Below are 16719 nucleotides of genomic sequence, written 5' to 3'. Positions count from 1 at the left end.
ATTGAATCTATAAATTGCTTTGGGTAGTATTATAATTTTAACAATAAAATCCTTGCAATCCATGAACATAACATGTAATATCTTTCCACTTTTTGTGTCCTTGTTAATTTCTTTCATTAGTGTTTTATAGTTTTCCTTGTAGAGCTCTTTCACTTCTTGGTAAATTTATTCCTGTGTGTTTTATTTTTATTTTGGTGCTACTGTAAATGAGCTTTCTTTCTTGATTTCTTTTTCAGAATGTTCTTTGTTGGTGTATAGAACTGGTACTAGCCTGGGCAACATGGTGAGACCCCATCTTATCTCTACAAAATTTTTTAAAAATCTAGCCAGGTATGATGGTGTGCACCTGTGGTCCCAGCTACTTGGGAGGCTGAAGTGAGAGGATTGCTTAGGTCCAAGAGATCAAGGCTGCAGTGAGCCATATTCGTGCCACTGCACTCCAGCCTGGGCAACACAGTGAGACTTTGTCTAAAAAAAAATAGAAATGCTACTGATTTTTGTATGTTGATTTTGTATTCTGCAACTTTACTAAATTTGTTGATCAGTTCTAACGGTTTTTTGGTAGAGTTTTTAGATTTTTTCAGGTATAAGATATGTCATCTGTGAACAAGGCTTATTTGACTTCTTCCTTTCAAATTTGGATGCCCTTTATTTCTTGTTCTTGCCTAACTGCTCTGGCCAGGACTTCTAGTATTATGTTGAATAATAGTGGTGAAAGTGAGCATCCTTGTCTTATTCCAGTCCTTAGAGGAAAGGCCTTCCATTTTTCCTCATTCAGTACAATGTTAGCTATGGGTTTGTTATACATGGTCTCCACTCTTTTTTTGAGCTATGTTATTTCTATATCCATTTTGATGAGGGTTTTTAATATGCTAAACTTTACCAAATTATTTTCCAGCATTTATTGAAATAATCATATTGTTTTTGTTTTTGCTTCTGTTTATGTGATGTATCATGTTTATTGATCTGCATGTGTTGAACCATCCTTGCATTCTTGGGATGAATCCCACTTGATCATGAAGCAGGATAGGTAGTCATTGAAGTAACCATGTTCTCAGGATGTAGTAACTGTGGTGACTATACAGTCAACACATTAAGCCTCAGTATTTGCATTGTAACTGAGCTCATTCAAGCAAAGCTATCTTCAGTAGGGACTTTCCCCTCTAGAGAGCATGCACAGTTTGATTTTACCTGTCCTCAAACTGACCCTTTGCTCATTCTAATAGTAAAAAAAACCACCCCTGGGTGGAGATTAAAATGCAGATGAGACAAGCAATGTATGAACAAGCATGTACAGCTACTGTGCATGGGCCAGAGGACCACCCAGAAGATGCTTACTACCAACACCTTTTCCAATCCTTTATGAATAATCTTGTAAGACTCTCATAAAGGCAGTCTTCCTAGTGCCAGTTTTTGCTGTCTTGCCCTTATGAGCAACAAAATTCACTCTTTCAGGGTGTACCATCTATTTTGCACCAAACTTTCAAATTATTATTATTATTATTTGAGATGTAGTTTCACTCTTGTTGCCCAGGCTGGAGTGCAATGGCACAATCTTGGCTCACCACGACCTCCACCTCCTGGGTTCAAGTATTCTCCTGCCTCAGCCTCCTGAGTAGCTGGGATTACAGACATGTGCCACCATGCCCAGCTAATTTTGTATTTTTAGTAGAGATGGGGTTTCTCCATGTTGGTCAGGCTGGTCTCAAATTCCCGACCTCAGGTGATCTGCCCACCTCGGCCTCCCAAAGTGCTGGGATTACAGGCATGAGCCACTGCGCCCAGTCCAAGAGAATCTTTTTCTTTTGCAATAAATTACTCTATGTTGCATCTCCTTTGCTGTGTGTCTCTTGTTTAAATTCTTTTAAACTAAGAAGACAAGATCCGAGGTCTTGCATCAACCGTCAACAATCATGGGGAATGGTTTTTTTTTTTTTTTGAGATGGAGTCTCACTCTGTTGCCCAGGCTGGAGTGCAGTGGCGTGATCTCAACTCACTGCAAGCTCCGCCTCCTGGGTTCAGGCCATTCTCCCGCCTCAGCCTGCCGCCACACCCAGCTAATTTTTTGTATTTTTTGGTAGGGACGGGGTTTCACTGTGTTAGCCAGGATGGTCTTGATCTCCTGACCTTGTGATCTGCCTGCCTCGGCCTCCCAAAGTGCTGGGATTACAGGCGTGAGCCACTGTGCCTGGCCTGTGAATGGTCTTTTTGATGTGCTGTTAGATTCAATTTGCTAGTATTTTGTTGAGGATTTTGGCTCTATGTTCATTGGGAATATCGGCCTGTAGTTTTCTTTTTTGTTGTTGTGTCCTAGTCTGGTTTGGGTATCAGGGTAATGGTGGCCTTGTAGAGTGAGTTTGGAAGTGTTCCCTCCTCTTTAGTTTTTTGGAAGAGTTTGAGTAGGATTGGTATTGGTTCTTCTTTAAATATGTAGTAAAGTTCAGTAGTAAGCAAAACAGCATGTGCCTTTGGCTCCTGGAGCAGAGGATCCCTGTCTCTCAGTGCACGCACCATGCCTGGCATGGAACTGGCTTCAGACTCTACTTGTGGCATTAATAACTCCATTCTTTGGACTTTGCTCTTTTATATTTGCCTTTTGTAGAAGGCTGAGAAGTAAAAAAGAAATAACACTGGACTCACTTTCATGAACTAATTTCAAAAGCCTTTTGCTCACAAAGTAAAAACACTTCATATTTAGATCAAGGAAATTAATTAAACCTAATCAGTTTAAAATCACCATCACTAGACCATACTTTTTTTTCTTTTGAGATGGAGTCTCACTTTGTCACCCAAGCTGGAGTGCAGTGGCATGATCACTGCAACCTCCACCTCCCAGGCTCAAGCGATTCTCCTGCCTCAGCCTCCCAAGTAGTTGGGACTACAGGTGTGTATCACCACAATCTATTTTTGTATTTTTAATAGAGATGGAGTTTCACCATGTTGACCATGTTGGTCTCAAACTCCTGACCTCAGGTGATCCACCCGTCTCAGCCTCCCGAAGTGTTGGGATTACAGGCCTGAGCCACAGCACCTGGCCTACAACGACTGCTTTGAAAGGACTTTTTCTCCATGATTAGGAAGATTCATGTTTAGAAGCTTGGTAAATAAATCCAAAACCTCTTCCCAGACAATGAGTTGACCATTCAAAGTCCTATTTTTTTTTTTAACCTTTGCAAGTCACCACATCAAAAGTAAAAGATATTTTTATAATCTTACTCTTTTTCTTATATCACAACTTACATAAAATGAGATGCACTTCTTTTTAAAAAGTTTTCAAAAGCATTTCATTGTGGTTTTAGATGATTTATAGGTGATCAGTTTGAAGAGTGAGAATGAAAAAACCAGCACATATAGGGGAGGGCTGGGGAAGGGATTTGATTATATATTTAAGTGATTGAGTTCAGTTCTCTCTCATTTCCTGGGCAATAGTTCTCTCTTTTTTTCAGATTATTCTGATCATTTCAAATTAAAGCAAAGACACATGATTAGTTCTCAAGTCCTGTGTTCTCATTAGGAAAAATAGAAAAACATGCAACTCTTTAAGTGAACATGGTGAAAACACTTTGTTAGAGGTCCTTTCATAGCGCCTTTGTCCAGATGTTTGGACTAAGGCCCCCGAGGGCATGGAGAGCCAGCCTGCAGGACAGAGTAGGATGTGCCTGCAGGGAGGGTCCTAGCTCACCAGAGACAGAAGAGGCAGACCCCCTTCTTCCAGGCCTTGGTCTTCTACATCCTAGCTCAGTGGTCATTTATTTGTCAGGCCCTTCATTTTACTGATTTAATAATGTGTTTAAGGCAGGGCACGATGGCTCACACCTGTAATCCCAGCACTCTGGGAGGCCGAGGTGGGCAGATCACCTGAGGTCGGGCGTTTGAGACCAGCCTGACCAACATGGAGAAACCCATCTCAACTAAAAAAAAAAAAAAAGCCCGATGGGGTGGCGCATGCCTGTAATCCCAGCTACTTGGGATGGGGAGGATGAGGCAAGAGAATAAAACTTGAACCCACGAGGTGGAGGTTGCAGTGAGTTGAGATCGTGCCATTGCACTCCAGCCTGGGCAACAAAAGCGAAATTCTGACTCAATAATAATAATAATAATAATAATAATAATAATAATGATGTGTTTAAATAATTTATTTCATGTCTCTGCACCTTCATTTCTTTTCAAAGAAACAGATAAAAACAAAAATAAAACGTCATAGTTCTGGGCCGGGCACGGTGGCTCACACCTGTGATCCCAGCACTTTGGAAGGCTGAGGTGGGTGGGTTATTTGAGGTCAGGAGTTTGAGACCAGCCTGGCCAACACAGTGAAACTCCACCTCTACTAAAAATGCAAAAAAATTAGCCAGGCGTGGTGGCAGACACCTGTAGACCCAGGTCTTGGGAGGCTGAGGCAGGAGACTCGCTTGAGACCGGGAGGTGGAAGTTGCAGTGAGCTGAGATTGTGCCATTGCACTCCAGCCTGGGTGACACAGCGAGACTCTCCAAAAAAACAAAGAAGTCACAGTTCTACTTGACCCAGCAGCAGGCTTTAAAACCAGAGGCTTTAATTCTCCCAATTTCCTCATTTGTCAAAATGCAGAAGCCAATCTAAGTAAATCACCTAGGACGGCAGCAAGCTACATAAGTTCAGGGCCGAAATGTGATATTTCTTCTGAATCTCTCTTTCTTTTCTTACAACGTCAGAGAAATGCATAACAAATAGCACCAAACCCAGGGGCTCCACATTTATTCCTCTTTCCGGAGGAAATAAATTCTAGCCACCATATTTCTCAATAGGAACCGACATGTAAGGAGAATGAATTTATTCATTCATGACCCATGTATTCAATCCTGATAAATATACTTTATTCTGGTCTTCAATAGCAAATATGACCCGAGAGCCAGAAGGTCAGTGGTCCTGCTCTGAGCTGTGCAGGTGGGGCTGTCTCTGGGTGGTGGGAGGCTCGGGTGGGTGTTTCTGACCTGGGCATCTTTGCCCAGAGGAGCAGAAGTGAACACACGCCCTTCCACAGGGCTTTTCTGCTGTCGTGGGTTGGCAGGACGGTTGTGGCTCCGTTTAGGGTCCGCAGCTGGGCAATGAGAGGACTGAAGGGGCCTTTCTCAGGCAGTGGCGTCTGTAAGTCAGCAGACGGCGCCCGAGGTCGCTGGGCCCGCCCTGTGTGCGGGTCTTTCTGGTTGACTCCCCAGGCTCTTGCGCGGGGACTCAACCCTGAACACGGAACGCAGTTCCTCCGTCTGAGACCTCCTCACTCTCGCAGGACGCACAGTTGCACACATGAGCCCCTCACCTGTCACAACCCACGCTCTTTCTTACACACCCTCCCACTCCCACCCACACCACCTCTCTCAGATGTATGCTCCAGAATTTTCTCTCTACCCACAGCCGCAGACGCCCCCACCGTACGTGCAAATGTGCACACTGGGTGCGGTAGATCCCCGCCTCCTGCACACGTGCACGCGTTTCCAGCCTTGCACTTTGTCTCACACGTTTTCTCACCTAGAGACCCCATTTCAGACACACAAACCCTCTCAGCCTTCTCTCTTGCCTCCCAACCCCTTAAAACGAAAATCCTTTACTTCCTCCGGAATTTACTCTCTTCCTGGAATGCCCGTCTGTCTTCTGGCTGATCCTATAGGTCAGTCCTCTCCTGCCCCTTGGTTCCAACAGCCCCTTTCATGCCAGTTTTTGTCACGTGCCTCTTACCACGCTGAAGTGAAACTGATCCAGCCATCACAGCATGCCCTAACTCAGGGGTCTGCCAACAATGGACCCAGAAAGGCTGATTGTTTTCCCCCAGCTTTATCTGAGTATGCTTGAAAAGTAAACATTGTATGTATTTAAAGTGAGCAACCAGATGTTTAACACACATTGTGAAATGATCACGGCAAACTAACACACCCATCATCTTATATTGTTACCGCTTTCTTTCTTTTTTGGAGGTGGGGTGGTTAAGGATGTTAAGATCTACTCTCAAGAAATTTCAGGTATACAATGGAGTGTTGTTACACGCTGTACATTCACATCATCAGAACTTACTCATCTTGTATAACTGAAACTTTATACCCATTAAATAACACCCCATTTTTTCCCATCCTTAGTCTCTGGCAACCACTATTCTACTCTACTCTCTGCTTCTATGAGTTTGATTATTTTAGATTCCACATATAAGTGAGATCGTGCAGTATTTATTTTTTTTCTTGAGATAGAGTCTTGCTGTGTCTCCCAGGCTGGAGTGCAGTGGTGCCATCTTGGCTCACTGCAACCTCTGCCTCCTGGGTTCAAGCGATTCTGCCTCAGCCTCCCGAGTAGCTGGAACTACAGGCGTGCACCAGCACAATCTATTTTTGTATTTTTAATAGAGATGGAGTTTCACCGTATTGGCCATGCTTGTCTCAAACTCCTGACCTCAGGTGATCCACCTGCCTCAGCCTCCCTAAGTGTTGGGATTACAGGGGTGAGCCACCGCACCAGGCCGAGATCATGTAGTATTAGTCTTTCTGTGCTTGCTTATCTCACTTAGCACAGCAGGTTCATCTAGGCTGTGGAAAATGACAGGATTTCCTTCTTTTTTGGAGCTGAATAACATTCCGTTGTGTAGACACGTTTCCCTCATCCATGCACCTGTGGATGGACGTTATTTTCCATAACGGCTGTACAAATTTACATTTTTACTAACAGTGTACAGCATTCCCTTTCCCCCACATCCTCAATAATGAGAGGTGACAATATGCTAGCAGCCCTAGCTCTAGGCGCCTCCTCGGCCTCAGCGTCCACTCTGGCGGCGCTTTAGGAGCCCTTCAGCCTGCCACGGCACTGTGGGAGCCCGTCTCTGGGCTGGCGGAGGCCAGAGCCGGCTCCCTCTGCTTGCGTGGAGGTGTGGACGGAGAAGCGCGGGCGGGAACCGGGGCTGCGCGGCTCTAGCGGGCCAGCGCGAGTTCCAGGTGGGCGTGGGCTCGGCGGGTCCTGCACTCGAAGCAGCCTGCCGGCCCTGGGCGTGAGGGGCTTAGCACCAAGGCCAGCAGCTGCAGAGGGTGCGCCGGGTCCCCCAGCAGTGCCGGCCCGCCGGTGCTGGCCTTGAGTTCTCGCCAGGCCTCAACTGCCTCCCCGCGGGGCAGGGCTCGAGACCTGCAGCCCGCCATGCCCCAACGTGGGCTCCCGCGCGGCCCGAGCCTCCCCGACGAGCGCCGCCCCCTGCTCCGCGGCGCCCGGTCCCATCAACCACCCAGGGCCTGAGGAGTGCGAGTGCATGGCGCTGCAGTGGCAGGCAACTCCGCCGGCGCCCGCGGCCCCAGCAAGTAACACACTACGTGGAACTCGCTAGGCTCCTGAGTCTAGTGGGGATTTGGAGAACTTTTATGTCTAGCTGGGGGATTGTAAATGCACCAGTCAGCACTCTGTGTCTAGCTCAGGGATTGTAAACGTACCAATCAGCACCCTGTCAAAATGGTCCAATCAACTCTCTGTGAAATGGACCAATCAACTCTCTGTGAAATGGACCAATCAGCTTTCTGTAAAATGGACCAATCAGCTTTCTGTAAAATGGACCAATCAGCAGGATGTGGGTGGGGCCAGATAAGGGAATAAAAGCAGGCTGCCGGCGCTGCTCTGTGGCAACTTGCGTGGGTTTTCTGGTTGGAATGGTGACGGTTTTGTTTTTTGTTTGCAATGAATATTGTTGATGTTCAGTCTTTGGGTCAGTGCTAACTGTATGAGCTATAACGCTCTTAAGGAAGGTCTCCAGCGTTAGTTTTGAAAACAGACCACGAATCCAGTAGAACGAAAAAACTCCAGACTCACCATATTTAAGAACTGTGACACTTTACTGCAAGGGTCCGTGGCTTAATTCTTAAAGTCACTAAGACCAAGAACCCACCAATTCCGGATGCAACACTTGTTATCTTCTTTTGGATAATAGCCGTTCTAACAGGTATGAGGTGATGTCTCATTGAGGTTTTGATTTTTGATTTGCATTTCCTTGGTGATTAGTGCGGTTTAGCACTTTTTCTTACACCTGTTGGACGTTTATATGTCTTCTGATAAACATTTGTTCAGGTGTTTCGCCCATGTTCAATCAGGTGATTTGTTTTTGACTACTGTGTTGCGTGAGTTCCGTATATATTCTGGATATTGCTGCCTCATGAGTTGTGCGGTTTGCAAATACTTTCTCCTAATCTGTAGGCTGCTTGAATGTCGTTTTCCTCTGTCGTGCAGAAGCTTTTTAGTTGGACGCAACCCCACTTGTCTGTATATTCATTGTGCTTTTGATGCTGCATCCAGAAACATTGCCCAGACCAACATCGGGAAGCTTTTGCCTTGTGTTTTCTTCTGGTAGTTTTATGACTTCAGGTCTTACATTGAAGTCTCTAAGCCATTTTAAGTTGCTTTAGAATATGCAAAGGAGGCGCTTCAAAAAGCGCTAGGTTCAGCAGATCCTTCCTGTGAGGAACTGCCTTGGGATTACAGCAGGATTGCTTGGCCTCCCCCATGCATCTCTGCAGTGACCAGGGCTGTGTCAGCGTGGCTGGCGGGGATAGGGGGAGCATGGTACTGAGGACTCCATATGGGAAAAGGGAAGAGGAAGAGTTAGCCAATCAGGGTCAGGTTATTATCAGGAGAGCACTTGAGACAAAACAGTCCATCCCCCTGTGGGGGATTCTCGTTAATGTAGATGAACACACATCCAAGAAAATGTCACCTATACTGATACATGGTGGTGACAACGCCTCTTCGGTTCTGGATAGGACGTAGGCATTTCTCCAGTTCGCTGTTAAAATACACGCACACACACGTTTTTACTAGGAATAAAATCTGTTGCACTCCTATTATTTAGTAAACCACATAATCCATTAGGTGATCTCCAAATGTTTAACTCGTAACTTCCATAATACATTAATTTGAACTTACAGAAATAAAAAGGAAAGCATTTGGAAATGGATCCCAGAAATAGGACATTTATATAGGAAACGTCATAAAACATAAGATTCAATGAGATGGTGACAATAACACTCGGCTCAATTTATAATCTAATCAAATTACATTAATTGTAATCATGAAATGTCCCGTATTTTTCTCCTATGACTTCGTATAGTGCAGACAAGCAGAAACTTCGTATACCGCTAAGTAATTTTCTGACCCTGTTGCTTTGCAGCGAGTGTTTTACTTGGCCTCAGGATGGCCTGAAGCATCGTGGTGGCTGGGTTCATCCCAAGGCAGATAGGACACCCTGATCACTGTTAGGTGTAACTGAAGGAGCCAAAAAAGGGCTCAGGGGCTCCTCAGCAGAGACTCTCCTGAAAGTATAGATGTGGGATCCACCCTGAGCATCAAAAAAAGGAAACATTCTGCATGCCTATAGCCAGACAACTCCCCACTTGCTGTACTGTGCGGTCTACAAAGAGAAAGTTGGGGGCACCATGCTGGCAGAGAGGCAGCCTCCAGCCTTCAAATGCACAGTCCAGAATCCACGCTGTGTGGTCAGTTGGATCCTCCCTTTTCAGTGGATGGATTCTCTGCAGACTCTCAGGTCCCATTCTGTGCCTGTTCCCATGTCCACCTCCCAGTAGTGGTGGCCACAGGTGAAGCAAGGGGAGCCCAGGACACACACGGACAAACGGATTCTCTCAGCAAGGTCTTGCCGATTCGGTCTGATGCGCCCAGATCGGATGCTCCTGAGTCGTCAGAAATGAGGGGGAAGTTGTTGGCCGTGTGGGCATCCCATCCAAGGTCACATCGGCTGTGAAAAAAAAAAACAACAACAGGTCACCTGCTCAGCAAATGGACAGAAGCCAAGCCCATGTCTCCCATTTACTTCAAAGTCCCAAATATCTCTTGACTTTAGTTTCTTTAATTCTGCTGCTTATCCTGAACTCAAAACTTTTTATGAGGCAACTTCCCTGACTAGTTCAAATTCTCACAGGTATGCTTGGTGGAAATACCTGATACTTTTTTTTTTTTTTTTTTTTTTTGGAGACAGTTTCACTCTGTGACCCAGGCTGGAGTGCAGTGGCATGATCTCGGCTCACTGCAACCTCTGCCTCCCGGGTTCAAGCAATTATCCCACCTCAGCCTCCTAAGTAACTGGGATTACAGGCATGCGCCACAGATCTGGCTAATTTTTGCGTTTTTAGTAGAGAACGAGTTTCACCATGTCGGCCAGGATGGTCTCGAACTCCCAACCTCAGGTGACCCACTGGCTTCAGCCTCACAAGGTGCTGGGATTACAGGCGTGAGCCGCCATGCCTCGCTGGTGATACCTCTTATTCACAGTGGAAATTTTTGTTTTACTGTCATGTGTTTGCTTCATTGGACTTTTCTTCATTTAGAGTGGAGGGTCTGTGAAGGCAGACATCATGACCCTCTTTCTAGCACCTTGATGCATGAACAAATGATAATTAAGACAATGCAAGTGATCAATATTAAATGAAATATTTCTCTTTCCACATTTTATTGCTCCAATTTAAATAGTCCCTAGAGCATAATTTCAGGCTTTTATTTTCCGTGTTTGTAAACTAATTATGCACAGTTCTGACGGCAGATGGGCTATCTCTGCAGCTGATGGTCTGATGACAGAGGTACCAGTCCTGGGCATTAAGAGGATCCAAGGCCAAGGGGAGGAAGGGGGCCTAGATGGAAGAATGGTTTCCATCCTACATGGGAGGTGAGGCCTTAAGCAAAACAATGGTAAATTTAAAAGCCAAGAGAAAGGTATTTGAAAGTTGTTAGCCATCAGTGACTAGGGAAAAGGGGCAGCAAATACAAAGGTGTATAATTTAAGGTATTGGGTATGTGGTTGACAGGTGAAGCCACCAATGTTCATGGAGGAAGAAAGGAAGGGAAGCAGTATAATCTGGCCTAGAGAAAATTGTCAGGCCGTGTGTGGGGGGCTCATGCCTCTAATTCCAGCACTTTGGGAGGCCAAGGCAGACGGGTCACTTGAGGTCACGAGTTCAAGACCAACCTGGCCAACGTGGTGAAACTGTATCTCTACTAAAAATACAAAAATTAGCTGGGTGTGGTGTGGGCGCCTGTAGTCTCAGCTACCTGGGAGGCTGAGGCAGGAGAATTACTTGAATCCAGGAGGCAGAGGCTGCAGTGAGCTGAGATCATGCTTCTGCCCTCCAGCCTAGGCGGAGAGCAAGACTCCATCTCAAAAAACAAAAAAACTCCACCAGGTGCGGTGGCTTACGCCTGTAATCCCAGCACTTTTTGAGGGTGAGGCAGGTGGATCACCTGAGGTCAGGAGTTCCAGACCAGCCTAGTCAACCTGGTGAAACCCTGTGTCTACTAAAAAATACAAAAATTAGCTGGGCATGGCAGTGGATGCCTGTAATTCCAGCTACTCAGGAGGCTGAGGCAGGAGAATCACTTGAACCTAGGAGGCAGAGGTTACAGTGAACGTGAGTCTTGCCACTGCACTCCTGCCTGGGTGACAGAGCAAGACTCCATCTCAAAAAAAAAAAAAAAAAGAAAAGAAAATTGTCCAGAACATTGTGAAAAAAAATCTACAGAACATGTTATCCTTTAAGTAAAAAAAAAGTGAATATGATCACCAATGTGAATTTTATAGATTACAGTAAGACATCAGGGGATTGATTGTTGTTTAGTGGTAAGTTAGTGAAATAAATGAGTTGAGTGGAAATGGACAAGGAAGGAGGAAGGGGGCTCCAAACAAGATGTGGGCAGACTGAATCTGCCCTCCATATTTCAGTAGAGAGATGGTGAGGTGTTGGTAGGGGATGAGTGGAGATCATGAGTGTCGGGGAAGATACCGTGCAGGAGCCAGCAATGTCGGGACATCATAGTAGCCCACTACCATTTATAGGTGTAACTCTTTGCCCAGGCTGACCGCGATCTCTTCATTTAAATGTCCCTTCCCTCCAGAGTTATGCAGTCTGATAGTATTTTGTGGAGCCAGGGCCACTGTTGAAGCCCATGGGGCACAGATGAGGAGACCAGAGTCTGCAACTCACCTCACACAGGAACAAACACCGCAGGTGCTTGATTCCAAACTCTTCCCAACCCTGGGGTGAGGTTGCTTGGTGCAATAGGTGCCAACATTCACTGTGTGTTAGAATTATCAGGGCAATCTTAATGTCAGAGTCCTGGGAACCTCAGCTAGAAAGAAATTCAAATTCAGTTGCTCTATGTTTTTGCTACTCAACAAAGTTCCCAATGAAAGGATACCGATCCTGAGATCTCCCATTTCAGAATTTGCGTTCTAACAAGATCCCCAGGTAATTGGAGCACAGTAAGTTTTGAGAAATTCCTTGTCTGGGCCATGACCTGGACATCGGTAATTTTTCTTGGGGATCACCAGGTGATTCTATAAATTAACAGGGCTGAGACTAACTGATGCTGGAGGAACATGTCAATTTTAGGTGCCAGACAGCAGCTAATCACCATAAGGAATGGGAAGCCAATTACACAAGTGATTTTTTTGGCCTGGTCGTGGGAAGGGGACAGGGTACGCAGATTTCCTTACCGTGGTATTTCCTCATCCTTGGATTTATCTGTAGAAATCATCTTCAGTTTGGGCTCCAGTTCCTTCATGTGAGAAAACAACCTCCTCAGTTGCTGGTTGGACATGGTTTTGTTCTGAGATACCGTGGAACAGCAATAGCAAAATAGCTCCTGCCCATGGGGCTCCATCTGTAGTGAATTGATGCATTTGAGGCAGACGGTGCATCCACACTCCAGGGACACTGGTTTTTCTAGGTAGGCTGCGCAGACGGGACAGCTGCTTGCTGCTTGTAAGAGTCCAGCCATAGCCACTGCCAGAGGGAAAGTGAACAAGGGAATGAATTTCCATGAGTTGAAAGCCTGTTCATTGCGACAAATGACAACCTTTCCATGCCTAGAGGTATTCTGTTCCAGCTATCATCCATCAAACAAAACCATGAGTACAAATGCTCAAGCACTTGCCCGTGTCTTCAGAAATTTGAAGTTCTATTGGGAAAGAGAGTCACAAGTCATCACTATGCTCGGAGCTGAGGCAGAGGAAGGGTCCGTTCTGGTAACCCAGCAGCTGTGCCAGCAGATGCACCTGAGCCCATGACACAGGAGCAGCCATGTGAAATGCACTGAGCTGGGGTCATTTCACCACCGCCTGGGGGAGCCCAAGCAAGACATTAACATATGAATTAGGAGCCAGGCAGAGTAGCTCACATGTGTAATCCCAGCACTTTGGGAGGCTGAGGTAGGAGGATCCCTTGAGCCCAGGGGTTCGAGATCAGCTTGGACAACATAGGAAGACCCCATCTCTACAAAAACTGCAAAAATTAGTGAGCAGAGATCACACCATGTCACTTCAACCTGGGTAACAGAGTAAGACCCTGTCTCACCAAAAAAAAAAAAAAAAAAATTACATCTTTCTTGCATCCTTGGAACTGAATAACAAAGTGGCTGCCACCGTTCCTAGAGTGAGGGGATCCAGGGTGATTTTTCAACACAGAGGCAGCCCTCAGACAACCTTTGTTGAATTCATGAATTACTAATTTCTTCCATTTTCCTAGGTCATAACCCCCATTTCTAAACATCTGAGAAGAAAAAACAAAACACAGAGGCGTGGACTTACCTCTTCTGCTGGAAGCTCCTCTGTCTTCCAGCTGCTTCCGCCAAGAGCTTTAGACTCAGGCACTGTGCTTTTGGCCACTGAGATCTGCCTGCCGCCTTACTCTATATAACATTCCCAAGTACCTAGAACTCTTCAGTGGGATTTCTGCCCAGCCAGTGAGGCTCCAGGCACTGTGCTCTTGTTCACTGGGATATGCTGCCTCTTTCTATTGCCTCATACAAAGGCAGGTATTTGCCCACACATCAGTCTGCTGGGTTTTCAGTGCAACCCAAACTGCAAGGTCTTGCTGGAGCCCAACTCAGGTTCAGGTGACTTGTTCTGCAAAGGGTGAAAAAGAGGATCAGAAGTTTGAACTGTGAATAAATTAGTAAGAATTTCTCTATGGAATTCTGCCAGCGACATGTCACCAGTTGTCTTTCTTGAAACACATTTTGGGAGGAGGTTGCCTCCAGGATCTGAGAGTAGCAACTGAGGAATCAGCACAATCTATTGCTGGCTCCACACAGTGGGTCAGAAAAATCCACAACTGGCCACACAACCGAGTTCATCCAGAACAGCAATCAATGGAAGGTACTGTGGAAAAGTAGTGGAGTTCATTCAGTCATCATGATTCTGGTTGGATCAGTTTCCCATTTTTAAGACAAAACCGTTCTATTTACTGTCTCTCTAGTTTTCTTTCTTAGAATATTATGAACTAAGAGTCATAAGCTGAAAAAGCAGAAGGCAGCTTTTTCAGACTGATTTATCTCACTGAGCAATATACATTGACTGCCGGTACCTGGCTTTGAGATCACCTTCATGGACCCCAATTCCCTTTCGCAGCCTTGCAAGACCTCATGTTGGTTCTGGTGGGAGCTGCTTCCCATCTGCTGAGGCCCTTCAGATGTACCCCAGTGGTGGCAGCAAGGCCTCCACCAAGGACACCACAAGCCTCCTGAACTGAAGTCTTGCAGCTCCAGCCCAACTTGAAATTTCCCAGTAACCATTCAGCCACTACCCAGCCAGTACTGGGAGTCTTTGATGGACAGCAGCATGCACCCCCACCTCTGGCTGCTCTTTCCGGTGTGGAGATCTGGTAACTCAGCTCTAGCTCCAGCTTCAACCTCCACTCTAGGGCCTAACTGCCAGGGCAGCCCAACACAGTCAGCTTTGGAGGTTAGTCATCTGCAAATTCTGTCTTGGACACCGCCCCCCAGCACCCAGATGGTCTTTACCATACCTCCTTTATCACCCTGGTTCCCCCACTGCCTCTGGCTCTGCATCTGCTGCCTGTGCTCCTAGCACTGGGAACAGTGTTCAGCCCCACATTGAGCAGCCCTGCTCCACATTGGGCAGCACAAGCCCAGCTTTTTGAGGCTGGCAGTTTCAGTAGCACCCATGGGCTCTGGGAGCAGAGAAGCGACCCCAGATCTGAGTTCCAACTTTGTGTCACTCAACAGCACAGCAGGAAGGAGAGGGGCCTGAGCACCACACACCCCATGGGGGAAGTTTCGACCTGAACAGGTGGGGCTCCCCTAGCTGGAGGACCCCTTGGTGACCTAGGGACCCAGTGCTGGAAACAATTGCCTCTTTGGAGGCACTGTTGTCTCTCCTTTGAGTCACATCCCTGGAGAATCACCCAAGCAGAAACCTCTAACTTGGGGGCCCAGGGCTGCCCCTAGCTTCAAGTCCGGGCCAGGATCTGACCCTAGCAACCTTGCTTCTCTCTGGGTGTGGAGAAGAGAAACCTCAATTCTGTGGCCTCCCAGTACCCTGTCGAGGGTTCTGCTGGTCACAGAACTCTAGGGCCATCCACCAGCTCATCCTCCTCAGGATCAGGATCCACTCGCTTGGGGTCCAAGAGGGGAATGCAAGACTCAGAAGAAACCTTCCTGGAGCCAGCATCCATCTGCCTCAGACCTTGCTGAACTGAACAGAGGAGGACAGACGCAGGAATAAAAACAAAGACAAAAAGAGTACGTTTGGAAGAAGGGTTCAGGAGGCTCTTTGCTTCTAGTGAACAAGGGCTGTGAGCTTCTAGAGCCCTTTGTGTTTATTGAGTAAAGGAGATAGGGAGAAGGGGGTGGTTGTCAATCAGCTGCTTGATTTAGTGCAGGCCTGCATGACTGCTTTCTTTGAACAGCAGGCTCCAGATGTCCCAGTAGATAACCTCAAGGAGCACGGTGCCAGGGAGTGATTGCCCTCAGCATACCTTCTGGAGGCAGATGCCAGTGTGAGTTTGCCCACATCCTGCATTCATGATAAAGAGCTTGCTGTTTAATCATATAGCCTCCAGTGGAATGCTGAGTTGGTCACGACCCTCAGGTCTTTGGCTCCCAACATCCATCATCCTCCCAGGAGGTACCTTTTGTGAGTGCTATTTAAAAAATTTTTTCCTCTGTAATCCCAGCACTTTGGGAGGCCGAGACGGGCGGATCACGAGATCAGGAGATCGAGACCATCCTGGCTAACGTGGTGAAACCCTGTCTCTACTAAAAAATACAAAAAACTAGCCGGGCGAGGTGGCGGGCGCTTGTAGTCCCAGCTACTCGGGAGGCTGAGGCTGGAGAATGGCGTAAACCTGGGAGGTGGAGCTTGCAGTGAGCCGAGATCCGGCCACTGCACTCCAGCCTGGGTGACAGAGCGAGACTCCGTCTCAAAAAAAAAAAAAAAAAAAAAATTTCCTTTTTATTTGTACAAATTTATGGGATACATGTGCACTTTTGTTACAGGCATAGATTGTGCAGTGATCAAGTAGGGGCTTCTAGGGTATCCATCACCAGAGTAATGAACGTTGAATTTATTAAGCAATTCCCCATCATCCTTTGCCTTCCACCCCCTCACCCTTCGCTTCGTTATCTATCATCCCACTCTATCCATGTGAAATTGCTCAGTGAGCTCACAAAGACAGAGATAATTAACTACGTAGACTTAGTGGCATGCAGAGAAAAAGTAATGTACATAGTTGATAAAAGAATGATTTCTAGAGTTTGACAATGTTACCTACTGAGGGACACTGAATTTTTAAAATTTGATTTGTAGAATGTGATTTTTATGGCTGTCTCAAGCAATTGTTACAGCAGCACCTAGAAGCATCTGATGACTCTGAACTAGCAGAAGTGCATGGGTATGCCATTTCACATCAAGAATGGAAGTTTAG

At 46.4% G+C, this 16719-nt stretch overlaps 1 pseudogene; it reads right to left on the bottom strand.

Moving 5' to 3' along the window:
* Positions 1-9206: 9206 nt before the first annotated feature.
* LOC100427797 (ret finger protein-like 3) lies at positions 9207-13611 on the bottom strand (annotated as a pseudogene).
* Between the last annotated feature and the right edge of the window lie 3108 nt (positions 13612-16719).

The sequence above is a fragment of the Macaca mulatta genome, chromosome 11 (assembly GCF_049350105.2).
Source record: "Macaca mulatta isolate MMU2019108-1 chromosome 11, T2T-MMU8v2.0, whole genome shotgun sequence".
NCBI lineage: Eukaryota > Metazoa > Chordata > Mammalia > Primates > Cercopithecidae > Macaca > Macaca mulatta.
This window is presented reverse-complemented; position numbering and strand designations above follow the sequence as displayed.